At 41.4% G+C, this 7,712-nt stretch overlaps 1 non-coding gene across 1 annotated transcript; it reads right to left on the bottom strand.

Moving 5' to 3' along the window:
- Positions 1–5,091: 5,091 nt before the first annotated feature.
- Positions 5,092–5,198, bottom strand: LOC130721591 (small nucleolar RNA R71). Its single transcript, XR_009013519.1, has one exon. It is a non-coding gene; the product is annotated as a small nucleolar RNA R71 (small nucleolar RNA).
- Between the last annotated feature and the right edge of the window lie 2,514 nt (positions 5,199–7,712).

The raw sequence follows: 7,712 nt of genomic DNA, 5'->3' as shown, positions 1-7,712 counted from the left end.
CACCCAAGCTGAATTGGTTGCAACATTTTATGATGGCCTACAATATTCTTGGAGGTTTGGCCTAGATGCGGCTTCAAATGGGGAGTTCGATGCTCTTCCCCCACAAGCGGGGTATGACTTGATAGAAAGGATGGCAGCTAGAGCCATGAACTCTGAAAATGATCGCCAAACCCGAAGGAGTATATTTGAAGTTGAAGCTTATGACAAGCTCTTGGCCTCCAACAAGCAACTCTCTGAACGAGTGGCGGAGATTCAAAATCACATAAAGGCGACCAATTTGGTCGGTGCTACAGTAGCCAAGGTGGAATGTGTGGCTATTGGAGGGCCTCATGTTAGTAATTTTTGTACAATGACTAATCAAGGTGTTCAAGGCCAACCCTCAAGGAAGCCACAAGAGAGTGGTGAAGTTGATCGTGGTAGTAGCAAGAAGAGTTTGGAGGAGTTGGTTGAGACTTTCATCAACCGCATGGAGAACAACTATTAGAACCAAGAGGCGGCTATCAAAAACTTGAATAACCAACTTGGCCAGCTGGCCAAGCAAATCACCGAGAGGCCTCAAGGTAAACTTCCTTCCAATACTATCCCAAATTCCGAACAAGGAAGTGCTTCTGCTATGACTACTAGAAGTGGTAGAGTGTTGAAGGGGTTAGAAAAGAAAGCAGAGGGAGAAAAAAGTGAGGAAATAGTTGAGGAGGAAGGGAATGTTCCTATTAAAACTAGAGTGATGAATGATCATATTCCTGAACTTGGCAAAGTCCCATTTCCTAAAGCATTGGCTAAAACTATTTGGATAAAAAGTTTTCAAAATTTATGGATGTTTTTAAGAAACTCCATATCGTTATCCCTTTTTCCGATGCTTTGGAACAAATGCTTATCTATGCTAAGTTCATGAAGGACATTTTAAATAAGAGAAGGAAGTTGAGTGAGGTTGATGAAACTATCATGATGACCGAGGAGTGTAGTGCAATCTTGCAAAGGAAAATGCCAAGGAAGAGGAGAGATCCCGGAAGCTTTACTATTCCGGTGGAGATAGAGGGTTTGTCGAAGGTTGAAGCATTGTGTGATTTGGGAGCGAGCATTAACTTGATGCCGCTTAACATGTTTAGAAGGCTGAACTTAGGAGAGGTCACCCCGACCATGCTCTCCTTACAAATGGCGGACCGATCCCTAAAAACATCTTATGGGATCATTGAAGATGTGATGGTTAAGGTTGATAAGGACGTGTTCCCAGTTGATTTTGTGGTGCTAGACATGGAGGAGGATATAAAGATTCCTCTCGTTCTTGGCTGACCCTTCTTAGCCACTGGTAGGGCTAAGATTGATGTTGATAAGGGTCAGCTCATCCTCCGAGTTGGTAAGGACAAGGTAAGATTTTCGGTTTTCAATCCTAATTCACAAACTAACCTTAATGATGATTTTGTTTGTGATATGATCAAAAGCTTGTCCAGGTCTTCGGGAGAGACCCCCAAGGTAAGTGAAAAATATGTTGAGCTTAGCCAAGCTCTCATCAAGCTTGTTAGTGAAAACAAGTATGGGGGGTCTAAAGATGATAATTTCCAAGCCCACATGGCCCGATTCACTCAGGATAGTCACCTTGTAAATATGGAAGGTGTGACTAGTGATGAACTCATGATTAAGCTCTTCCCTCACTCCTTGAAAGGGGGAGCAAGGATTTGGTACGATGGTTTAGATGATACCCTCTCATGGGAGGAGTTGCCCCAAAGGTTTTGTGCAAGGTTCCTACCTTGCACATGTGGAAGAAAGATTGATGGTAAGGAATTTCCTTCCTAACATCAAAGGAAGGAAAGTCCACCTAGGACTATAACTTAGGTCTTCTTGGGAGACAACCCAAGTCTTCTTTTATTTCGCTTGTTTCTTTGTTGCATTTTGCAGGAGGACTGAGCATGCGATTCAATAGCGGGAGGCGGTTCTATAGCCTCCGCGCTTGAATTGGTAAAGGAGGTCGACTCTTTCCCTTAGTTTAGCTCATTCATTTTTGCATATTTTTTCTCTGTAGGTTTTTTTTGTCTGTTTGATCATGCATTGTAAGTTAAAGTTGTTTTTGGGTCTTTACTTCCCTATACTCACATGTTTTCGCCCGAAGTTATGCTCTCTAGCTTGTGCTGGTTTTGGAAAATATTTTTGTGAATACTTGGTTTTCTTTTGGGGATGAGTGATTTCATGCTTGGGGAAGAGAGGAGGAGACTTCGGTCTTCCGAGTATTTCTTAAGGATAGAGTTGGTGTGAGTCCATGAGGGTCCATCTTTGACCCTTCACCATAAAATTTCCCTGGAGGATCCTGACTCACTTGTACTTCTTGGTTTTGTATTGATTTCACTATTTACATGCTTTGTGATACTTGCACAATTCTTGAGACCTGTAGGTTTTTGAGCTTCAGAGTTTGTTGGCTTGAACATTTGTCCCTAGTTGTCCCTTTTGAGCATATTGAAGATTTCTTTGTTAGCTAAATGATTGTGATGGATGATAGGTTGGATTTTGGGGAGTGATGGTCTTTAAATTGTTTTGGAGATAAATAAAGTTTGAAATTGTCTCTTGCCCCAAGTGAAAAAAGAATGATGAAAAAGAAAAAGAGAAAAAGAACTCCTAATCAATGTTGGAGTGTCAAAAAAAAAGAAGAAGAAAAGAAACTTGAAAAAGGGGTCAGAAGACTTGTGCAAATGATGTTTGATGTTAAAGCTCTGGGGTTACTAATTGGACCACACTCAATATGTTTTGAAGCCTTAGTCATCCTTAGGGACCAACCACCTTGTACTTCACATAGCCAACATGTCAACCCTTGTGAAGTCTCTTTGAATTTGTGCATGTTTGACCTCTGTTGTTCTTGAGTGAATGATATCCAGAACCTATGAACTGCTTGTGTGCTCAGTACACTAAATATTTCTCTCATCCAAGGATTTTAGATCTATATGCTTCTCATGATGGACTCTACACTCTTCTTTGTCTGAAAGTTGCATAAAGTGGATTGTTGTGTCTTTCTTTTGGAACCAGCTGTAAATTCTATATCCCCCAGTTTTTGTGATAAGTATTCTGTGGAGAGCACTTGTTTTGGGAGCATTTCTTGCGCTTGAGGGCAAGCGAGTTTTTTTTACGCTCGAGGGCGAGCTGTCGTTGAGTATAGTGGTGTGATGACCCTAGTTTAGTAGTGTTTTTAGGGTCATTTCGTAGTTTATTTTGAGTCTTTTTATTGAGTCTCATGTAGTGTTTCATGCATTATCATGCATTTTTATCTTTCTTTGAGTTTTTATTTTGTTTTCGAAATTTGTAGTTTTATAGGGACCTTTCTTGCATTTTAAGTAAGTTTAGGACTTTCATTTGTATTCCACTTAATTGTGAGGACTTTAGTGCTTTTAATCCTTTGAGTTTCTTGATTTTATTCCTTAGCTTGGGCTCTAAGTACTTCAGGTGCTAACTGATGAAGAAGGAAGGTCAAAGGGCTAGGAGAATTGATGGAAGCATTCAAAAGGAGTTAAAGAGAAGATGGAAAGTTTTTATGTCAGGGGGCCGAGCGCCCAAGCGCTGGGGCTGAGCGCCCAGGCGCCAGCACTCCAGAAGCTTCTTGTTTATTTCTGCCATATGGGCGCTCAAACGCCTCAGGGCAGCGCTTGAGCGCCCCAGTTCGCCCAGATTGCTTATAAATTGACTTTTTGTCATTTCTTTTGTAACTTTTGTCATTTCTATACATTCCTAAATAAGTTAGAAGTAAGGTTAGGCTCTGGAGCTTGATGAGAAGCTTTCTCCAAGTCCATGTTCCAAGTTTCATCCTTTCTTTCTTGTATGGGTTCTATAGCCATGCTTGGCTAAACCTCTTTTGCTTTGGGTTCTTGGTAAGACTTATGATGTTTTAATCTTAATTCCTATTTCTATTCATCAATCTTCTGAGTAAACCCTTAAATCCTATATCCATGCTTTATGTTTCAAGTTAGAACGCGTGCTAGCTTTATGCTTTTCTATAATAGAACGGAAGTTTGTTATAGATTAGGGACTTGTTGTGCGATTACCTCTTTTATGCTTGCTACTAGGAATAGGGGAAGGGTTGGGGTTTGTTGATCTGAAATTGAAAACTTAATGCCTCAAACAATTGTTTAACTACACAAGGAATTGGGCTTATCATTTGATTTCAGAGTATTACCTATGCGAGGCATCGTTAGGTAGTTGTTTAGATTATAGCATCAAGGAGAGACTCGGAGTTTGGTGGATAGAATAAGTTGATTAGAACTGAATTAGTTAAGCAAGAACCCAAGGCATGCTCACCATTGTTCTTCACACACTTATCTTTGTTAGATTTATAATTAATCAAGTTAACAATCAACCCTTAAAACTGAATTTTATTTGCTTTCCAACCTTGAACTTGAATCTTAAACCAAATTCACATTCCAATTCCCTGTGGTTCGATAAATTAAAACCGGGTAGATTATGTCCACTTGCAGATTGACCAACAAGTTTTTGGTACCGTTGCCAGGGAATTGTTTGTGGTTTGTGGTTTTTGGTTTAAGTTTTTAGTTTGTGGTTTTATTTTTCGTTTATAACTTGTCTGGAATTGGTGCTACTGATCTTTCCCTGTTTTAGAATCATTTTCAGGTTAGTCTCACGGGAGACACCGCTATGGGTGGCAATATGACGGAGGAAGAGATGCAAGCCCATATTGAGGCAAAGATCCAAGAGGGTATCACCCTCCGATTGAGTGAGCAAGAAGCTGAGGAAGCCAACCGATCTCTTCGGGAACTCACTTCTTGCTCCATTAGTTATGACTACCCCGGGAGCATTGTCTTCCCCGAGGGAGTAGGGAACATTGAGCTGAAACCAGCATTCATCAACTTGGTGAGCCAAAGCCAATATGGCGGAGGTTCCTCGGAAGACCCTCATGCTCATATGGAGAGGTTCATCCGTAATTGTAACACTTATCGGGTGATTAATGTTCCCTCGGATGCAATACGGTTGAGCATGTTCCCATTTTCTTTGAAGGATGCAGCAGAGGATTGGCTAAATTCACAACCTCAAGGGAGTCTAACCACTTGGGAAGACCTTGCAGAAAAATTCACAACGAGGTTCTTCCCAAGATCTCTTTTGAGGAAATTGAAGAAAGACATCATGAATTTTGTGCAAACCGCTGAAGAGAATCTCTATGAAGCTTGGGAGCGCTTCAAGAAGCTCTTGAGGAAATACCCTCAACACAATCTCACCCAAGCTGAATTGGTTGCAACATTTTATGATGGCCTACAATACTCTTGGAGGTTTGGCCTAGATGCGGCTTCAAATGGGGAGTTCGATGCTCTTCCCCCACAAGCGGGGTACGACTTGATAGAAAGGATGGCAGCGAGAGCCATGAACTCTGAAAATGATCGCCAAACCCGAAGGAGTATATTTGAAGTTGAAGCTTATGACAAGCTCTTGGCCTCCAACAAGCAATTCTCTGAACGAGTGGCGGAGATTCAAAATCACATAAAGGCGACCAATTTGGTCGGTGCTACAGTAGCGAAGGTGGAATGTGTGACTATTGGAGGGCCTCATGTTAGTAATTTTTGTACAATGACTAATCAAGGTGTTCAAGGCCAACCCTCAAGGAAGCCACAAGAGAGAGGTGAAGTTGATCGTGGTAGTAGCAAGAAGAGTTTGGAGGAGTTGGTTGAGACTTTCATCAACCGCATGGAGAACAACTATTAGAACCAAGAGGTGGCTATCAAGAACTTGAATAACCAACTTGGCCAACTGGCCAAGCAAATCACCGAGAGGCCTCAAGGTAAACTTCCTTCCAATACTATCCCAAATTCCGAACAAGGAAGTGCTTCTGCTATGACTACTAGAAGTGGTAGAGTGTTGAAGGGGTTAGAAAAGAAAGCAGAGGGAGAAAAAATGAGGAAATAGTTGAGGAGGAAGGGAATGTTCCTATTAAAACTAGAGTGATGAATGATCATATTCCTGAACTTGGCAAAGTCCCATTTCCTAAAGCATTGGCTAAAACTATTTGGATAAAAAGTTTTCAAAATTTATGGATGTTTTTAAGAAACTCCATATCGATATCCCTTTTTCCGATGCTTTGGAACAAATGCCTATCTATGCTAAGTTCATGAAGGACATTTTAAATAAGAGAAGGAAGTTGAGTGAGATTGATGAAACTATCATGATGACCGAGGAGTGTAGTGCAATCTTGCAAAGGAAAATGCCAAGGAAGAGGAGAGATCCCGGAAGCTTTACTATTCCGGTGGAGATAGAGGGTTTGTCGAAGGTTGAAGCATTGTGTGATTTGGGAGCGAGCATCAACTTGATGCCGCTTAACATGTTTAGAAGGCTGAACTTAGGAGAGGTCACCCCGACCATTCTCTCCTTACAAATGGCGGACCGATCCCTAAAAACACCTTATGGGATCATTGAAGATGTGATGGTTAAGGTTGATAAGTACGTGTTCCCAGTTGATTTTGTGGTGCTAGATATGGAGGAGGGTGCAAAGATTCCTCTCATTCTTGGTTAACCCTTCTTAGCCACTGGTAGGGCTAAGATTGATGTTGATAAGGGTCAGCTCATCCTCCGAGTTGGTAAGGACAAGGTAAGATTTTCGGTTTTCAATCCTATTTCACAAACTAACCTTAATGATGATTTTGTTTGTGATATGATCAAAAGCTTGTCCAGGTCTTCGGGAGAGACCCCCAAGGTAAGTGAAAAAGATGTTGAGCTTAGCCAAGCTCTCATCAAGTTTGTTAGTGAAAACAAGTATGGGGGGTCTAAAGATGAGAATTTCCAAGCCCACATGGCCCGATTCACTCAGGCTAGTCACCTTGTAAATATGGAAGGTGTGACTAGTGATGAACTTATGATTAAGCTCTTCCCTCACTCCTTGAAAGGGGGAGCAAGGATTTGGTACGATGGTTTAGATGATACCCTCTCATGGGAGGAGTTGCCCCAAAGGTTTTGTGCAAGGTTCCTACCTTGCACATGTGGAAGAAAGATTGATGGTAAGGAATTTCCTTCCTAACATCAAAGGAATGAGAGTCCACCTAGGACTATAACTTAGGTCTTCTTGATAGTCAACTCAAGTCTTCTTTTATTTCGCTTGTTTGTTTGTTGCATTTTGCAGGAGGAGTGAGCATGCGATTCTATAGCGGGAGGCGGTTCTATAGCCTCCGTGCTTGAATTGGTAAAGGAGGTCGACTCTTTCCCTTAGTTTAGCTCATGCATTTTTGCATATTTTTCCTTTGTAGGTTTTGTTTGTCTGTTTGATCATGCATTGTAAGTTAGAGTTGTTTTTGGGTCTTTACTTCCCTATACTCACATGTTTTCGCCCGAAGTTATGCTCTCTAGCTTGTGCTGGTTTTGGAAAATGTTTTTGTGAATACTTGGTTTTCTTTTGGGGATGAGTGATTGCATGCTTGGGGAATAGAGGAGGAGACTTCGGTCTTCCGAGTATTTCTTAAGGATAGAGTTGGTGTGAGTCCACAAGGGCCCATCTTTGACCCTTCACCATAAAATTTCCCTGGAGGATCCTTACTCAGTTACATAAAGTGGATTGTTGTGTCTTTCTTTTGGAACCAGCTGTAAATTCTATATCCCCGGTTTTTGTGATAAGTATTATGTTGAGAGCACTTGTTTTGGGAGCATTTCTTGCGCTTGAGGGCAAGCGAGTTTTTTTTACGCTCGAGGGCGAGCTGTCGTTGAGTATAGTGGTGTGATGACCTTAGTTTAGTAGTGTTTTTAGGGTC

Source organism: Lotus japonicus, chromosome 5 (genome assembly GCF_012489685.1).
Source record: "Lotus japonicus ecotype B-129 chromosome 5, LjGifu_v1.2".
Classification (NCBI taxonomy): domain Eukaryota; kingdom Viridiplantae; phylum Streptophyta; class Magnoliopsida; order Fabales; family Fabaceae; genus Lotus; species Lotus japonicus.
Note: the sequence above shows the minus strand (reverse complement) of the source record. Positions and strands in the feature narration are given on the sequence as shown.